Genomic DNA, 7,407 nt, shown 5'->3' on the forward strand with positions numbered 1-7,407 from the left:
GTGCTCTTAGTGATTTACTGGTACAGGTGCCATCACGATTTCGCTTTCGCTTGCCCCAACAGGTCTTCGCAAGCTGAGTTTAGTGTTCAATGAAGACATTGGCATGGGTGCCAGTCTACAAATACATACATACATACATACACATATATATATATATATATATATATATATATATATATATTTCCCCTCTTCAGCCTTTTCAGGTATTGGCCATGTAGTGTTTTTCCTTTGCATCATTTTATCATGCTAGTTCTCTATCTTCATTTTGAACTTTTTGTTTCCACAATACCTGTTATTTTTCTTTCTTCCTAACAACTGAAGGTTATTTCAGCCTCCATTTTGTAGTTTTGCTTTTGTTTTTGTTCATCTTTTGTAGCCCCTTGTTCTAGTCTCCTTTCATTCTTAAATAATTTTGTAGTCTTGCATTTGACATCTTCTAATAGTCTTCTACATGCCTGTATTCATGGTAAATATAATATTTTTATGTCATAGTTTGAGTGACATATTCTAAATACAAATCATTATGTTCTGTCTACTCTTGCCAAATCATTTAGCATCTGGTTGAGAACATTGTAACTACTAGCAGGACCAGTCAATATTTCATGGGATTAATGGTAAATCTATTGCGTTATTTCTGAAAACTTTATTTAAAAATCCTGAAAGCGTAGCCTGTGTTGTGTCTGTATCAAAAGACAGTTGCACATCAGCTACTCATTGAAAAGTGAAAGAAATTGGAATACGATGATAATTTAATGCACTTTTTATATACAATTGTATATATACAATTTATATACTTTATGCACAATTTTATAGATTTAATACACAGTACTCATAAAATAAATATTCACTCTTATTTTACCATTTTCCTTATAAATAAAAAAAAATATCCCGTACATATGATACAACCTTTAGTTAAATTGCATATATCTGTCACATAAATAAGCATGAATACTTCATGGAATTGTACTTATGTGCATGCGTTAAGTGGTAGGTGATATAAAAAAACTCAGTTCAACTAAAACAAAAAACACTTTTCAGTATCCAATCACTACCACCATCATCTCTCTCCCCCTCTTTCTCCCTCTCCCCTTTCTTTCACCTCACCATCAGAACGCCACCCCTTTGCAAAAATTAAGGTGAGGTGCCATGCAATTGAAAACACTAATGATTATGGGAGAGAAAAACAATGAATGAGTCAGTTGCATTTACATGGAGAGGAATTTATGTAGAATATATGATGTGCTCATAAGTATGATCTTCTGCAATTCCCTTATCTTGAGACTGTCAGGAATTTGGTCTACATATTTGCTTGCTCTGCTTGCAATCACTTAAAGTGGAATGAAGCTGTGGAAGAGGGAGACCCAGGAAGAGACAGGATGAAGTATTGAAGGCTAATCTCAAAATGCTGAATCGTACAAAGGAGATAAAAGAGGACTAAGATATGTGGTGCATTGCAGTACTCAAGACGCCCCACCTACCACAACTGAACTAAGATCCTAAAACCAACATGCCACATAAAAAGCTTTGGTGTGGGTACTGGTGTCACATAAAAAACACCCAGTACACTCTGTGTAGTGGTTGGTATTAGGAGGGGCCTCCAACCATAGAAACCAAGCCAATACAGACTATGGAATCTGGAGCAGTTTCTAGTCATGCGATCTAACCCTTCCCAGCATGGAAAACGGGCATTCAATGTTGATGATGATGATGAATCATTCTAAGTGCTCCAATAATAGTAAGTAAAGTTGTTGCTTAGAGTTGCCACATACTTCTGATTTCAGTTTCTAGGTCCTTATATTTGCTCAATTTCTCAAAAAGTTTCAGAGATGCATTTTAGTCAGCTGGGGCTGCAGCACCAATCAGACATATCCTTTCAATATGATTTTTCACAATAAGAGCTAGTGGGTTTGCCTGTATTTCCTGTTCAGTGTGAACAATGAAGTTCCAAAGAATGGTAACCACTGCATTCTGAACAACTTGTGGTGGTTTGTGTTACTATCAATTATTTTTGTGAGGAAGGTTGTATGAGCAGCATATTGACCTGTATGTTATTATTATTATTATTATTATTATAATCATTATTGTCGCTGTTGTTGTTGTTATTATTATTGAGTGAGGGAGCAGTGCATGCCACCAAAGTGACACAGGGGTAAAATATACGAAGCCCAGTATACCCATCATGACTACCCAATTGATAAGGGTAAACCAGGCACATGCATCACAACCATATGTACACAACATGGTGATATCATATCAAAATAAACAGTACATGACCTTGCAGGTGGGGCCCAGTTAGAATTTTCATCAAGTCGAGTAGCCCATCCTACTCAAATGGTCCCTGAATAGAGGTTGTTTAAGGATGTTGAATGAAACATCCATGTTTCCAGAGGTGAATTATTCAAACCCCAAAAAATTCCTTTCAGCACATTGCTATGATGCTCCTCCACTACTTCTGCTAGTGATCAGAGATGTACATATCACCAGCCACTAAGGGGCATGCTCAACTGATTAAGGTGAGCCAATTGACAAGAAGATCTGTGGTATTGAGTAGAATATTTGCTGTAGCTCATCTTTTATTTATTATTTTGATTTGGCTCAGGTTCAATCTTATCCTTGGTTGGATTTATGTGAATAGCAGGTTAGTACCTGTAACTCTAAGTATCTACAATTTTCCAGCAGTCATTTAAGTGCTTAGAACCCTCCTAATAATCTTTGCTGTCCCTGAGAGATAAACTTTCTGTTGGAACTCTAGAGGGCATTCTATTCCAATCTCCTTCAGCCATTTGTCTATATCTTTGCTTAATGTCCTCAATACAACAATTATTATAGGCATGACCCTTACTATTCTCATGCTCCAAATTCTTCCTATTTCCAATTTTGAGAGATTGTATTTTATCTTTCTTTACAATCCTGGAATCAAACGGGCATGACGGGCTGATTAGTAAACATGATGGGTCTATAATTAAGCATGTATTATTATTATTATTATTATTATTATATACTTTTAGAAAAGGAAAATATTTTACATACAGAATACAAAGCAACAAGAAGTCATTTTTGAGGTTGAAATTTTAAAGATAGTAACAGCAATAGAAATATGATCAGCAATTATAACCAGGTAACAACAACAAAAACATGTTGAGTTTTGCTAATGCAATAATACCTGATGGTTATTTCAAAAGATAATATTCAAGTTTGTTTTAATTTCCTCAACACTCTCTTTCACCTTTAATCCAAACAAATCTACGGTCATTAATTTAACATTACCTCGCTAAGTAAATTATTCTAACTAGTGTCCACATCTTGGTTGTTACAATCACATTTCAACAAAAGATATAAATATATATTTGATATTTCCCCATAGAGCTGATTTCAAGTAGATTCTAAGAGCATATTTGATACCATTATGGATACCATCATGGAAGACATTAGAATAAATATCAAATCAAAATTAAACTCACTTGGCCAGCAGGCTGAAATTGAAACAAATAAACATTTATAAGAATAGTGAATAACAGAAATAATACAAAAGATGTTTTTTAAGATTATAAGATATTTTAAGACAATGAAACTCAGAGGTATGCATTAAAGGAGTTGGTTTTCAGACAGTTATGAATATTATTTGCTGCAACATCTTACTTAATAAGACAAAACTAAATCTGTTATTACTTTATAAGGCCTAAATAAAATTGAAAGAAAACTTTGAGAAACCTTCATGACAGCTTTTGTAACATGTTGTTGCCAGAAATTTGACAAGTAACCCAAAAGGTCTAGTTATCAATCAAAAAATTATAATAATAATTTCTTATATTGGCAAAATATAAGTGTTGGATGTAATGGCATGGGATGGTGGAGATGTGTGGGTGGTTAGTGTGCATGAATAATTATATTGTGAGCAAGTAAAATATAGAAGTGAGGAGGTAGCAGTGGGTGCAAGTGTGAGGGGTAAAAAGAAGGCAGGAGGAATGTGAATAGTTTGTGTAAGGGTATTGGTGTGATATGGTGTTGGTACAGAAGTAAGAGATGAAATGAGAAAAAATGGAAAAAGAAAAAGTAACAATTGTACAAGAAAGGAAGTTATTAGAAAATTAGTGAGGTACAAGGAATGGCAAGAAAAAGTGATAGAAGTGTGTGCATGTGTCTAAATGTAAAGTATAAAACAATTTTTGATCAATCATTCCAAAAGAAATTGTAATTCATCCCTGTATAAAGAGTGGATTCATGATTTTTAAGTTAATCTGATATATGACATGCACTAAACTCTTCACCCTTCAGTCTCTCTTGTGACTTTACAGCTAATTATATGTGTGCATAGACACACACACACACACATGAACCATATACATAGATATCATCATCATCATCATTCAAAGTCTGTTTTCCATGTTGGCATGGGTTTGATAGTTTGACAGGAGCTGACATGACCAGGAGCTGCACCAGGTTCCATTGTCTATTTTGACATGACTTCTATAGCTGTATGCCCTTCCCAATGCCAACCATATTACAGAGCATACTGGGTGCTTTTTACATGGTACCAGGACCAGTGCTATTTACATGGCACTAGCACTGGGGCTTTTTACATGTCACTATCACCAACAGGGTCACCATGTACTTTGCAAGCTAAAACCCCTCAGCTGGGAGAAGCAGTATTCATTGGGTGAAGTTTTGTGCCATTTGAGTGATAAAAAGTATAGAGGGACAGAGATAGGTGTATCAAAATTTGGCCGAGCAAATTATTCCCATTCATTTTTGTAGTTCAAGGCTCCACAGAGCAAATGTTCCATTGTTGTTTCTATAACATTATGTAGGTAAAAGCTAAATCTCTTTCAGGATTAAGTTCCATTGTATTTAAAATAGCCTGCTAACCAGAAGAGATTAACTCAGAACTGCAGACAACAAACAAAATCATCAGTTTACATCAGTAAATAACGCAACCCATATCTCCGTGTCCATGGTAACTATTTACTGTTAAGTAGACTTAAACCATTGAGATCAACTTAGACTAGACACAAGCATGAAGCACTTCTTATGATTACATATCAGTTATGAAGGCTATGTATCAAGCAGTAACCTATAAACTTGGTCTCAGTAAATTGTATTAAGAATCATCTTGGGAAAGTGAAACTGCCTAAAATACAGGTTGGATTAATTTAGTTACTTTCATGTTAAAATACATTGAATGACTTGTGGGTTTAAAGCAAAAAATAAAAGTTTCCTTACTATCAAAGAATATCTTAGAGTGGGATTTTCATCAGCATCAGAAGCTGTTATCTTCAAATTTGGTATTATTTTGTTTACCGGAAAATTCTGCAAAAAAAGCAAAATATTAAGAAAACATAATTCAGCAAATATTTTTTTTTTTCACTAGTTTCCATATTAATTCATTCTATGATAAAGATGACATATTTCAGAAAACAATTCCCCTAGTACAAATGCCTTTGCTATGAAAGCAATACATATATAAACATTAGGTCAAAAAGAAGGTCCTGTAACATTTTTAACACAATCACTTCAGGGTACTTTTTCAATACTTATTGTTAAATAAACATTAACTTTTATACTTTAATGCTTTATTCTTCACAGATTACTTTATAATATAGTGGTTAAATTTGTATGATTTTTTTTATCCTTTTAAAATTAGTTAGATCAGACCCATATCAAACACTGCATATTGCATGAATTCAAAAGAAGCAATGGAAACAAGAAATATTCATTCTGTCTTTGAAAACAAAGCTTTAAGTGTCTGGGCATGCCAATGATGGTTTGGCCAGTTTTACTCAGAAAATATTTCTCTCGCAGATTTCCTTGATCTGCATGGCCATGTTCTGTCAATATTGAGCTTCTGGAAACCATAGTTGAGGAAAATCCAAGGGTGACTACATGAAAATTGGCAAAACAGTTCAACTGAAGTCACATTTTGATCACAAAACACTTTCAATGGACTAAGAAAAGTATCTAAATTTGGCTAATGGGTGCCTCATCACTTGACTGCTTCTCAGCTTAATCAAAATGTTGCTCTTTGCTCATTATTGAAGAGTAGACTAGCTACAAAACCTTTCCTGGGTAAAATCATCACAAGTGATGAAAAGTTGGTTTTCTATAATTATATCCAACAAAAATGACAATGGTTAATAACCAACAAAACAAGAGAATCCATCCTCAAACATTTACAACAGCTAAAAATGTTGTGCTCTGTTTGGTTGGGTATGAAGGATGTCTTATATTATGAAGTGTTAAACTAAAATGAATCAATTAATGCAGAGAAATACTGTTATCAAGTGGAAGCGTTGCACAAAAAAAGAAAAAAAATTGCAGAAAAGGCATCCTTCGTTAATCAATCGTACAGGGGTGTTGCTCCAACATAACACAAAATCACATGCTACTGAAGTCATTCATGAAAGGATTAATGCCTTAAATACGGAAGTTTTACCTCACCATCCTTACTTTACTAATCTTGTTCCATCTATTATCTTTTCAGATCATTGCAACATTTATTAGAATGAAAACAATCTATAAATATCTATCAATTGTGATCAACTTAAAAATGAAACTTAAAAAGTTTTCACCCAAGGGATCCACAATTTTCCAAATGATTGGAATCATGTTATCAAAAATGAGAGAATATACTATCTTGATAAAAAATATCAATTAAAACCAAAGAATAATTTACTTCTTTTCTATCTTCAAATGTAACAGAGTTTCCTTACCAGCCTAATATGCAAAGGGTGTGAGGAGTATTTCAGGACACTAAATAATTATCAGTTTATTATTCTCTTAAACCAATTAAAAGGATTTTATTTCTTTCAGGTTACCCATGGTAGATAAAGTGCTGACACAAAAAATGAAAAGACATGCAGTTATTGCTGTGATATATGTGGAACACATCAATGTAGAAACCACCAGCTTTCTACATGTTTTAAGATCTTTTGCACACAAAGTTCAGATAGAAATGGAAGACTCTGGCAGGGATGTTTCAAACGTATCAAAGAGAGAAAGGCATTCTAAACATTTTTACATTATAACGACACTGCAATTCATCCAATGGGTTCAAAACATTATTGATGATGATCTCAAAATATCTATGAGGGCTATTGCCAAAAACCTTTAGGTGTCAGAACAGACTATCAAAACTGGTGCATGAGGACATTCAATACAAGTGCTGAGGAGAGGCCAACTGGTATCTGCAAAGACACAGAAAAATCTTTTGATCCTTGCCAAGTGGTTACTTAACAAGGTTTAAATCCTTACAAATATGGCATGCTTTGGTTCTTCTCTGATGGAAAAATCTTCATCCACAGCCAAAAGTCTAACAGGAGAAATTCCTGATGGTTAAGTGCAGATCCTTCTGTTTTCATTGAATGATGCACACCAAGTTTTCAGCAATTGTGATGAATTTAGCAATGGTTA

The sequence above is a fragment of the Octopus bimaculoides genome, chromosome 2, assembly GCF_001194135.2.
Source record: "Octopus bimaculoides isolate UCB-OBI-ISO-001 chromosome 2, ASM119413v2, whole genome shotgun sequence".
NCBI classification, from domain to species: Eukaryota; Metazoa; Mollusca; class Cephalopoda; order Octopoda; family Octopodidae; genus Octopus; species Octopus bimaculoides.